Raw genomic sequence first — 11,093 nt, 5'->3', positions numbered from 1 at the left:
AGTTGATAATATTTTAATTACATTTTCAATTTCATTGAATGATATTGGGTTGTACAGAATTTTTAGGTCTTCTTCGTTCAACTTTGGTAATTCATGTGTATCTAGGAATGTGTCCATTTCTTCTGTGTTGTCCATCTTATTGGCATATAGGTTCTGGAATTAGGTATTGATGATCTTCTGGATTTCTCCTGGGTCTGTTGTGTTTTCACCCTTTTCGTTTTTAATTGCATGGATTTGGGCCTTTTCTTTCCTTTTTCTGATAAGGTTGGCTAAGGGTTTGTCAATTTTGTTGATTCTTTCGAAGAACCAACTCTTGGCTTCATTGATTTTTTGTATCATTCTCTTAATCTCCATTGCATTGATTTCTCCTCTGATCTTTATAATTTCCTCCTTTGTATGAGCTCTGGAGTTGTCCTGCTCTTCTTTTTCTAGAAGCTTGAGGTGCAACATCAGGTTGTTTAATTGGGCTCCTTTTGTTTTCCTAGTATGCATATTCAGTGCTATGAATTTTCCTGGTGAGTCTGTTTTCATTTTGTCCCACAGATTCCAATATGTTGTATTGTCATTGTCATTTAATTGAAGGAACTGTCTGATTTCTTCTTTAATTTCCTCTGTGACCCATTGGTTATTCAGAAGTGTGTTGCTCACTTTCCACGTGTATATGAAATTTTTCCAGTTTCTTTTGCTTTGGATCTCCATATTCATCACACTATGTTCTCATAATATACAGTGGATAACTTTAATTCCTTTGCACTTACTCAAACATGTTCTATGTGTGAGTATGTTGTCTATTTTTGAGAATGACCCATGTGCAGCTGAGAAGAATGTGTATTCTGATTTTGTGGGGTGGAAGACTCTGTAAACATCTGTTAAGTTCATTTGTTCAAGAGTTTGATTGACTTCTAGTATTTCATTACTTATTTTTTGTCTAATTGATCTATTTGTGACAGTAGGATGTTGAGGACCCCCACGACAATTGTATTAGTGCATATATGACTTTTCATGTATGTTAGTATTTGCTTTATATAGTTGGGTGCACTAGTGTTTGGTGCATAGATATTTATGATTGTCATCTCTTCCTCTTGGATTCTTCCCTTTACAAGGATGTAGTGCCCTTCTTCTTCTGTCTTAATCAGTGTTGGTTTGAAATCTACTTGATCTGCAAAGAGGATAGCTACTCCTGCTTTTTTGGGGGTTCCTGTTGCATGGAGTATTGTTTTCCACCCTTTAACTTTCAGTCTATGACTTTCCTTTTGAATAAAGTGTGTTTCTTGTATGCAGCATATTGTTGGATTTTGCTTCTTGACACATTCTGCCAGTCTATTTCTTTTGATTGGTGAATTGAGACCATTAACATTGATGGTTATAACTGAAACATATTGACTTGTCATTGCCATGACTTTTCCTTTTTGTTGGGTTCTCCCCCTTTACATTTAATTTCTTGTCATGCTAGATGGGTTCATTCTTCTTTGTTTCCTGGGATTGTGATCCTCAATGTCTGTTCCTAGAATATTGTGTAAAATTCTTTGGAGTGCTGGTTTGATATTCACTAAGTTCCTAAGGTGCTCATTGTCATGAAAGTATCTTATTTCTCCATCAATTTTGAAAGATAGTTTTGCAGGGTACATCAATCTGGATTAGAGGGTCTTTTCTTTTAGGGCTTGGAATATGTCACTCCAAGCTGTTCTTGCCTTGATGGTTTGTGTTGAGAAGTCTGCTGTGATTCTGATGGGCTTTCCTTTGTATGTGATTTGTCTTTTTTCTCTGACTGCTTGGAGAACTTTGTTCTTCTGTTGAGTTTCTGGAATCTTAATAATTTTATGCTTATGTGTAGATTTTTTTTGATCAAGGCCATTTGTAGTCCTATATGCCTCACTTATCTGTATGTCAAGTTCTTTTCCCCTGCTTGGGAAGTTTTCTGCCATTATTTCTGTGAAGAGATTTTTTATGTCATTTGCACTCTCTCCTGTTTCTTCATTGACTCCAATCAGTCTTACATTATTCTTCTTTGCATCATCTAGCAGCTGCCGGATTGATTTCTCCTGTTCCCTTATAATTTTGAAGCAATTTTCGTTTTCTTGGTCATTGATTGCAATTTTATCTTCTATATCTGAAATTCTGTCCTCACATTGGCTCATTCTGCTGTGTAGACATTCAATGGAGTTTTTCATGTCCTGGAAATCTATTTGCATCTGTTTTATGGATTCCATTTGTTTCTTATGTTGGGATTCCATCATGTTCCTGAGCTCCTCTCTAGATTTATTAATCATGTCTTGCACTAGGAGCACGATGTCTCCTATTATCTGAGAAATTATTTCTGATTTCATTTTTTCCATATCTCCTTTTGTTGCCAGTTCAGTGGGTCCAGGTGGTTGAGTATCAGAGTGTTCCATCTTGTTTCCCTTTGGGGTTGCTGTAGGTGATCTGGAAGTCTGGTTTTGATCTGGTTTTGAGACTTTTTTACATGTTTTCTCATTTTGGGTGGGGTGGGGGGCTGTTAATGCCTGCACGGTTTATCTCCTCTGAGTTGGGAGAGGTGGGAAAGGGGCCGGGTGCAGTGGTAAGAATGGTTGCCCAAAAGCCCTTTCCTTTGGGGTGGGAACAGCAGGAGGGATGGTGGCTGGGAGCCCCTTCCTCTGGTCCAGGAGCAGTGGGATGATGGCTCAGAAGCCCCTACCTCTGGGCCAGGAGTGGTGGGGGGATGGTAGCCCAGAAGCCCCTTCTTATGGCCCAGGAGCAGCGGGACAGAAGGTGGACCAAAAGCCCTCTCCTCTGGGCTGGGAGCAGCAGAAGAGATGGTGACCAGGAAGCCCCTTCCTCTGGACCAGTAGCAGTGGCACAGTGACTCAGAAGCCCCTACCTCTGGGCCCGGAGCAGTGGGACTCAGTACCATGGTCTGGTTGTCCAGTGTCCTCTGCATCTTTGTAGTGTGGAACCAGGTGGCTGTACAGAGGAGCAGGGGAGAGGGTCCAGTGGATTGTTGCCAGGGTGCGGCTATGTAATTTTTCTTGATGCTATTATTAATGGTATTGTTTTCCTAGTTTCTTTCTCAGTAAGTTTATTGTGAATACTATGGATTTTGGGGTATCGATTGTATATCCTGCTACTATGCTGAATTTAGTCATCAATTATGGGATATTTTTGATGAAATGGTTTGGTTCATTTATGTAGAGGATCCCATCATCTGCAAATAATGATAATTGACTTCATCCTTTCCTACACACATGCTTTTTATTTCTTTTTGCTACCTGATTGTTCTGGGTAATATTTTAAGTACTACATTGAACAAGAGTGATGATAGTGAACATACCTATTTTTTTCCTGATTTTTTGAATTAAGGATTTCAGTTTTTCTCCATTTAATTTGGTGTTGGGAGTAGTTTTGTTATAAATGACTTTTTATCTGTTTGAGACAACGGTACTCTATTCTTTTCATCAGAGTTCTTATTATGAATAGATGTTGGACTCTGCCAAAGATTTTTTTTGTGTGTGTACGAAATGATTATGTGCTTTTTGTCCTTCTTTCTAATTATGTGATGTATTATATTTATTTATTTGCATATATTGAACCATCATTACATCACTGGGAGTAAGACTACTTGGTCATGTATGAACTTTCTGATTTGTTGCATTCTATTTGCCAGTATCTTGTTGAGGATTTTTACATCTATGTTCTTTAAAAAGACTGGTGTGTTGGGGCCAGGGATTTAGCTCAGTGGTTTTGCCACCTGCTACTCAAGTGCAAGGACCCGAGTTTGATCCCCCATACCAAAAAACAAAAAACAACAACAAAAAAAGATTGGTGTGTAGTTTTCCTTTTTTGTTAAGTTCTTGTATGATTTTCGAATGAGATTAATGTTAGCTTTCAATAATGACTTTGGGAATACTCTTTCTCTTTTAATTTCATTAAATGCTTTTAGAAATATTAGCATTAGATTTTTCCTGTCATTCTTGCCTAATTCAGCAGTGAATCCTGGTCCTGGGTTTTTCTTGGTGAGTTTTTAAACACTGCTTCAATTTCCTTGCCTGTAGTGGATTTGTCAGATTTCTTATACCTTTTTGGTTCAGTTTTGGTAATTCATATGCATCAAGAATCCAACCATTTCTTTCAAATGTTCTAATTTACTGGAGTATAGGTTTTGAAAGCAGTTATCAATAATTTTCTAGATTTCAATGGTGTCCACTTTGATTTTATCTTTTTTATGTTAAATTGCTTTAATTTGAGTCTTTCCTGTTTACTTTTGCTGAGGTTTATGGGTTGAATATAGTGGAAAATTTTGTTGCTAGAATGGAGTTCTCATTAGGATCTGCTTTTCAGTGATACACTTTGGGTGGGATGAAATGTAGGCTTTGCCTTAGTCCCAAGATCCAATCATATTTGTTAATTTGAGAAGATGTAGCATAATGGTCCCAGAATCAAGTTTTCTAGGAATGGGCTGCACTATTCTTAACAGCTCACAGACAATCCAGATGTTAGTATACAAAGAAAACCAATTAATAGCAACAACTGTGCCAACCTGGAAATAGCAACAAAATTAGCAACAATACTATTATCAAAGATAAACTGGATATTGACATACCAAAAGAACCAATAATGTACCACTGTTAGGCAAAGGAAAGAGATCTATAATTATAGTAAAAATATGAAAACAAACCAAATATTTACTGTGTGCAATGCAATAAAGACAATAAGTAATACAGTAAACAATTACTAAATACAACAACTATATCTCTACCAACAACATAAAAGAATTCAACAATAATAGCATAGTGTTAACTAAGTATCTAATGACTAATGAAGCATAACTGTTGTAACAGTAAAGATAAAGTGGGTGAGGGAGAGGAGAATGTAAAAAGTAAAATTTGAGAAATTAAGCAGTGGAAGATAAGAGAAAAGTGAGATAAAGGATTTTATTAAAAAGTAAAAGGAAATTAATAGAATTGGATAAAAGTAACTGAAAAGAATATGAAAATAGGAGAAAAGAAAAAGCAGCACAAAGTAGAGGAAAAGGAAAAGCAGAAAAAGGGAAAAAGTTAAAAGAGAGGAAAAAAAAGAAAACCTCTAACCCTCCAAACCAACGAAGAAAAAATAAGTCCAAAAAATACTTTTCTGTATTTTGAATGAGTAGTTTCTTTTCAGGACCTGCAATATTGGAATCCAATAAGTTAGTTTTCTTCTATCTATTTTTACAGCCTGTGGGTTTGTGAAGCAATCACCCCTCCCCCACTCCAGTGGCCACTTTGTTCATACACCCCAGGCTGTGGCAAGCATCCAAGCTGAGACAGGCCCTGACTGACATTGGCAACTGGAGAACGCAATCAGACCCCTGATCTCTGTGCTGGGTGTAGGGAATAGGGCAGTGGTTTAAGACTGATGGACATAATGTCAGTGATTTCAGGCACAACCACATCTTAAAGCCACAGAAGCTTAGCCTGGATTTTTACCACAGAAGGCAGGGCTCTGTGTCATTCCCAACCTGAGCTTAATCTTAGGGCAGAGGTGGCAAAGCTATGGGGCACATGCTGCAGCAAGCTGTTTGCATTATTGAAAACTCTAGAAAGCTCACCATCACAGTCTTAGGGGTTTTATGTCTCATCCACACTCTTTCTTTCTGTTTCTTGTGGCTGTTTCTCAACCCATCACTGTGGTAAGGTAATACCGGAAACCCTGAAGAGAAATTGTTTTGTCCTTTTCTGTTGCTCAGTCTAAAACAATTAAGTCTATCCTTAAATGGTTTTTGATTAAACTCCCTCAAATAAATTGTCTCAAATATGGTGGATGCTACACTGGATTGTCTTTTTCAATTCTAGCCTACTGTGCAGAGGGAGCCACTTTTGGAATCAACTCCACTTTGTTTTGGCAGTTTATGATAACCAAGGACTTTTCTTGGGGATAGAGCTGCTGACACTCTCTATGCTTACCTTCTTTCCTTGTGCATTGATGTCATTCACAATTAGGTTGAGTGATTGGTTGGTACCTCTGCTGTCCCATGCCAGAGTGTCTTTCATTTCATCGTCATTCTTAAAAAATTCTTTCACTTGGTATATAATTAGTTTTTACTGTTAACACATTAAAGATGTCATTCCACTATTTCCTGGTTTACAGTTTTGACAAGTTATTTTGCTATCATCTTTGTTTCTGTGTGTATTATAGGTTTTTTAATTTGCATGCTTATAGAATTATCTCTATCACTGATCTTAATGAATCTGATTCGGTATAGGTTTCTTCATATGTTGTATGTTAAGTATTTGTTCAAAGTTTTGGGCTTTTTGGCATATTTAGTTGAATGGTGGTCCCCAGAAATTATGTCCAGCACACAGAACCTTTGACTACAGCCTTATTTGGGTAAAGGGTCTTGTAGATGTAATTCAGTTACAGGTCTCAAGATGAGATTATCCTGTATTACTGGTGTGGGCCTTAAATCCAATGACACGTGTGCATATAACTGAAAAGCAGAGGAAGACATGAGACACATAGGGCAAGGACACACAAATGCAGTGGTAGAGACAAGAATTATGCAGCCATAATCCAAGGAATGCCTAGAGCTCCAAAAACTGTAAGAGACAAAGAAGGATCATCCCTTAGAGCTTTCAGAGGAAGCATGGTCTAGAAGTCACCTTGATTTAGGAATTCCAACTTCCAGAAATGTACAAGAATAAATTTAAGCCATTAAGTTTGTGCTAATTTGTTTTGTCTACCCTAAAAATCTAATGATATGGATTTATGATTTTAATGAAATTTGGAAAAATTTCAACCTTATTTATTCAAGTTATATTTATTCTCTCAGTCTTCTTCTTTAGGGATTTTTGGTTACAAGTATTTAGCTACCAAAAGATTTCCAAAATATCCTAATTTAGGTAAGTATTTTTAATATTTTAAATATCCTTTATTTAGGTAAGTATTTTTCTCTATATATTTCATTTTGCATTTTTTTAACATTTCCAGGATCACTAATATTTTCTGCTGCAATGTAAAACTGGACATTTAACCAAACCATTGTATTTACTATGTCAGACATCCCATAATTTTTATCTGTACAAGTTTATACTACACCTTTTCTTAAATATCCTGCACACTTATGCATAGTCAATATTTACACTAGCTCCTTGAACATGAAGAACGTAATCAGAGTAACTCTTTTAATGCCCTTGTCTGCTAATCCAAACCTCTGTGTCATTTCTAAGTTTTATTTTAGTGGATACACTTTATCTTTACTTTACTTTTCTATTGCTTTGTGTGTTAATGATTTTGATGGGGTACCAGAATTGTTGTATATTTTATATTTTAGGTGCTGAGTTTTTAAAACTTCATATAAATATTCCTGCAGTTCGTTCTAGGAGGAAATGAAGTTACTTTAAGTTCTATATATTGTTTTTAAGTTCAGTCAAGCAGAATCTGGGGAATCAGGGTATAATTTCCATTTGGGTTAATTTCCCGAGGATTGAGTTAATATCATTCTAGCACTATAATAAACTCTCCATATGTAGTGAAACAGTCTATGGTGTCTTCTGGTAACAATCACTTTTCTTGTCTTTTAGAGCTCTGTTCTCCTGTCCTCAAGTAGTATCTCCAGACATATGCACGGATGAAAACTCTGCTGTGTACTCTAGGAGACCATCTGAAAATCTCAGGATTTTCTCTTGTTGCTCTCCTTCTATCTCAGATCCTGCCTGTGAACTCTTCTTGCCTTGAGTTCACTAGACTCATAACAAAATATACCTATATTAAGAAGCACAATTCTTTTTTGCCTTGGTCTATTTTTCCTGTTCCTTAGTTTAAAAACTTTCTTCAGGTTCATAATTTCCTCTTCCTTACATAATGCTTTCCTTCCTTAGCTGTCGTACAATATCTTGAGTGCTGCTGATTCTGATGTATTGTCCAGATGTTGTTGTTGATGTTAGGCAATAAACCAGATCCCATTACATTTTACCAAAATAAAAAATTTCTACTTAGTTTTGGTAACATGCTATATATGGTGAATAAAAACATTTAGAGCCTCTATATGAAGTTAGAGTTCTCCAAATATAAACTTTCCTTTAATAGAAAGAAACAATAGCAGCATATCACTTTGACAGTGTAGAGTTTGGAATTTAAGCTTCATTAGTGTTGTCCACTTAATTTTTCCCACTGTTTTTTTTTTTAAGGCATAGTACTTCTGAGGTCTTAAAGGAAACCTGAAAAATTTTTGTAGTTCTTCTAATTTGTTAGACTATGAAATCCAAACCCTTTCTCTGTGCCCCTGGAAGCTGCTAGTCTTAGTCTTTGCCCAGTTCTGTATCTTCTAAGGTATTGCTGTCAGCCAGCTAGCTATTCAAAAGGAATTTTGTGTAGATTTAGGGACTACATGCTACTTGGCTTCCTCTGACATTTTTCTCCTCAATTTTCAGATCCCCTTGAAAACTCCTACTTTTATCTGTTTCCTCAGTTCAGAAACACTTATGGTTATTGCAGGATTCAGCTACAGGCTAAGGACCTGAGGTCTGTCCACAGGGGAAAAGCTTAGTATATATGAAACTGACCTAGTATGTTTTCCTTCTGTTATAGATCATATCCTTTCTAGTTTATGGCTTCTTACTGAGGTTGCCTTCAACTACTTGTCTTTTACATTTTGTACTGATTTAATAATTGTTATTGGCAGTAGATTTAGTCTGTTACTCTGCCATGACAACAACCAGTCTTCTCTCTGTTATTTGGAACACTTTTTTAAAAATACCAATGCTTGGGCCTCACTCCAAACCAATTAAGTCCAAATATCTGCAAGTGAGGTCCAGGCATCCATATTTTAAAATTCTTTCCAAGTGATTCATATATGCATAGAGATCTGAAAACCACTGGTCTAGATTGACTCATACTGACAGCTGGCCTGAATTTCTTCAATCAAAATCAAAATCCCTTTGTTGAGATCTTAGGAACAAATTTGGTAATGAGAACTTCAATGGGTAAGTAAGAGCTCCTGGTCCTGAGGAGCAGTAGGAATTTTTTTACAGCAGTATCCCTTCTTTTTCTTCAGTTCCAATGCATCAGTGGCAATTTCCACAGAACCTCATTCCCTTTCTTGAGTGAGCAGGACTCAAGATGCTAACTAGGGCTATACCTGAGGAGGCAAAGTGGTCTTTCTATATCCCCTTAGTTTACTTGCAATCTTTTCAGATACTCATTTCCATCTCTATACATGCTGCCTCTGACACCAGGACCACCCCTTCCTGATTAGAGTTCTGATTGGAAAATATGTACTTTGCCATACTTTTCTTTAAATACATGGGGTTCTAGATTTCTTGAAAATGGAAGTTTGGATTCTAAGTCATTGCTCTTCTTTATTAACTCATTTTTTTCACTATTCAAAGTTTATGGTAGGATCCTTACTAGTTTCATATCATATATATAAATACATTGGTAATTTCATATTTCTTCTGTAATTGTAATGAGTCTAAGGTTGATTATAAAGGTAGCAGTTATAATGAACTGATAGTTTGGAGTTACAAAAACAGTTTTTCAGTTCAGACTCAATGTACACTTTTATTCCCATTAGGTTTATAATATTTCCTTTCCCTTTCCTCAACTCTTAGTAAAACACCCATATATATTAAACCAATATTTATTCTTTTTAAGGAAAGTCATATCAAATAATTCAATAGATAATAATGCTTAAAACTATGAATTTTCAGGAATATATCAGACATTTTTGAAACTTTTTGTCTCCCAGTTTACAATGGAGGGTAGGGCACTAGGAAATGCATTAGATTGTCTACTTTGTAAGGATTATGAAAAGGCAAAGGCACAGTTAAACCTATGGTTTTCTCTTGAAAGGACAAAAGCTAAGTTTCACTATTAAATTATTAGCTATTATTGACTATTAGTTTCTAAATTATAGCTGTTTGTAAGCGTTAGAAACCATGATTTTCTGAAGTATGCCATTTATTTTACCTTTTACAATAAAATAGTAAACCCAAATGCTAAAATTCACACTCACACCTCTTGATAAATCATTACTGAGTGCTAAAATGCTGGTCCTTAAAAGTCTTTTTGCTTTTCAGTCATGCATGTGACTTTGCTCTCATCTCTTTAAAATGTAACTTTTTTCTCAACAGAGTAGCAACCACTGATTCAGCCACTCTACCCCAACCTTCATTTTAAAAGTTCTGACACTCATCAAAACCCAGAAATCTGGGCCAGCAATTTAGCTCAGTGGTTCCGCTGCTTACCTTACAAGTGCAAGGTCCTGAGTTCGATCCTCAGTACCAAAATAAAAAAAAAAAAGAACAAAACCCAGAAATCTCCAGAAAAAGAGACCATAAAGAAGATAAATAAAAAATAGAGAAACCTATGAGGAACATATAAAAGAAATTTAAGACTGTTCTGAAGAGAATGGTATTCTGTGAGAGCTTGGTAGCTCTTACAAGTATTTGAAGTGTGATCGAAATCTTCTTGTTCACCTGTATTCCATTTTCATTGAAAACTAAACAGGAAAAAGTATGTTTAAATTAGCCCATGCAGATTTCTGTTAGACCAAGGGCATAATCTCAGCTCTAATGCTAATTAGCAAGTGAATGGCATTCAGGGTTATCCAATGTCTATAATATAGAGGATAGTAAAAGACTTTGCAGAAAATCCTGGCCAGAGCTTCTTGAAAAAATGATATCCCAGGTGCACATAACAGTCATTTTAGGCAAATTCATAGAACTTCTCCTTAAAAACCTTTTCTACTTTATAAGTTCCTCATGACTTACAGAGGGTAATATATTTAGAAGAAACTTCAGTAACACCTACTGCATCTCAACCACACAGCTGAGAGGGGATGGGGAAGAAATAAGAAAAGAAGAGGAAGTAAGGAAAGAATTTTTAAAAGAAAGAATAAAAATAATGGAGAAAGTAGAGAATTGCATCCAGCAGAATGTCTAACCCTGCTCTTTTAAGCACTGAGTTCTAAACTAATATTTATGGCCTTGTCCTGTGAATTTATTATAAACCTCATAGAGATTTTTCCTTTTTAATCAAAATAATCTGATTTTATTCTAGGCAAAAAAGTTCTTTGAGATAAGTCCTAAGAAAAACTATGGTAAGTCTCTGAACCTCTTTAACTAACAAGAATGGTG

This window comes from Heterocephalus glaber, unplaced genomic scaffold (assembly GCF_053883595.1).
Source record: "Heterocephalus glaber isolate CG9 unplaced genomic scaffold, H.glaber_assembly_v1.0 deba00000347, whole genome shotgun sequence".
In the NCBI taxonomy this organism is placed as follows: domain Eukaryota; kingdom Metazoa; phylum Chordata; class Mammalia; order Rodentia; family Bathyergidae; genus Heterocephalus; species Heterocephalus glaber.
The sequence above is the reverse complement of the archived record's forward strand: the minus strand, read 5'-3'. Positions refer to the sequence as shown.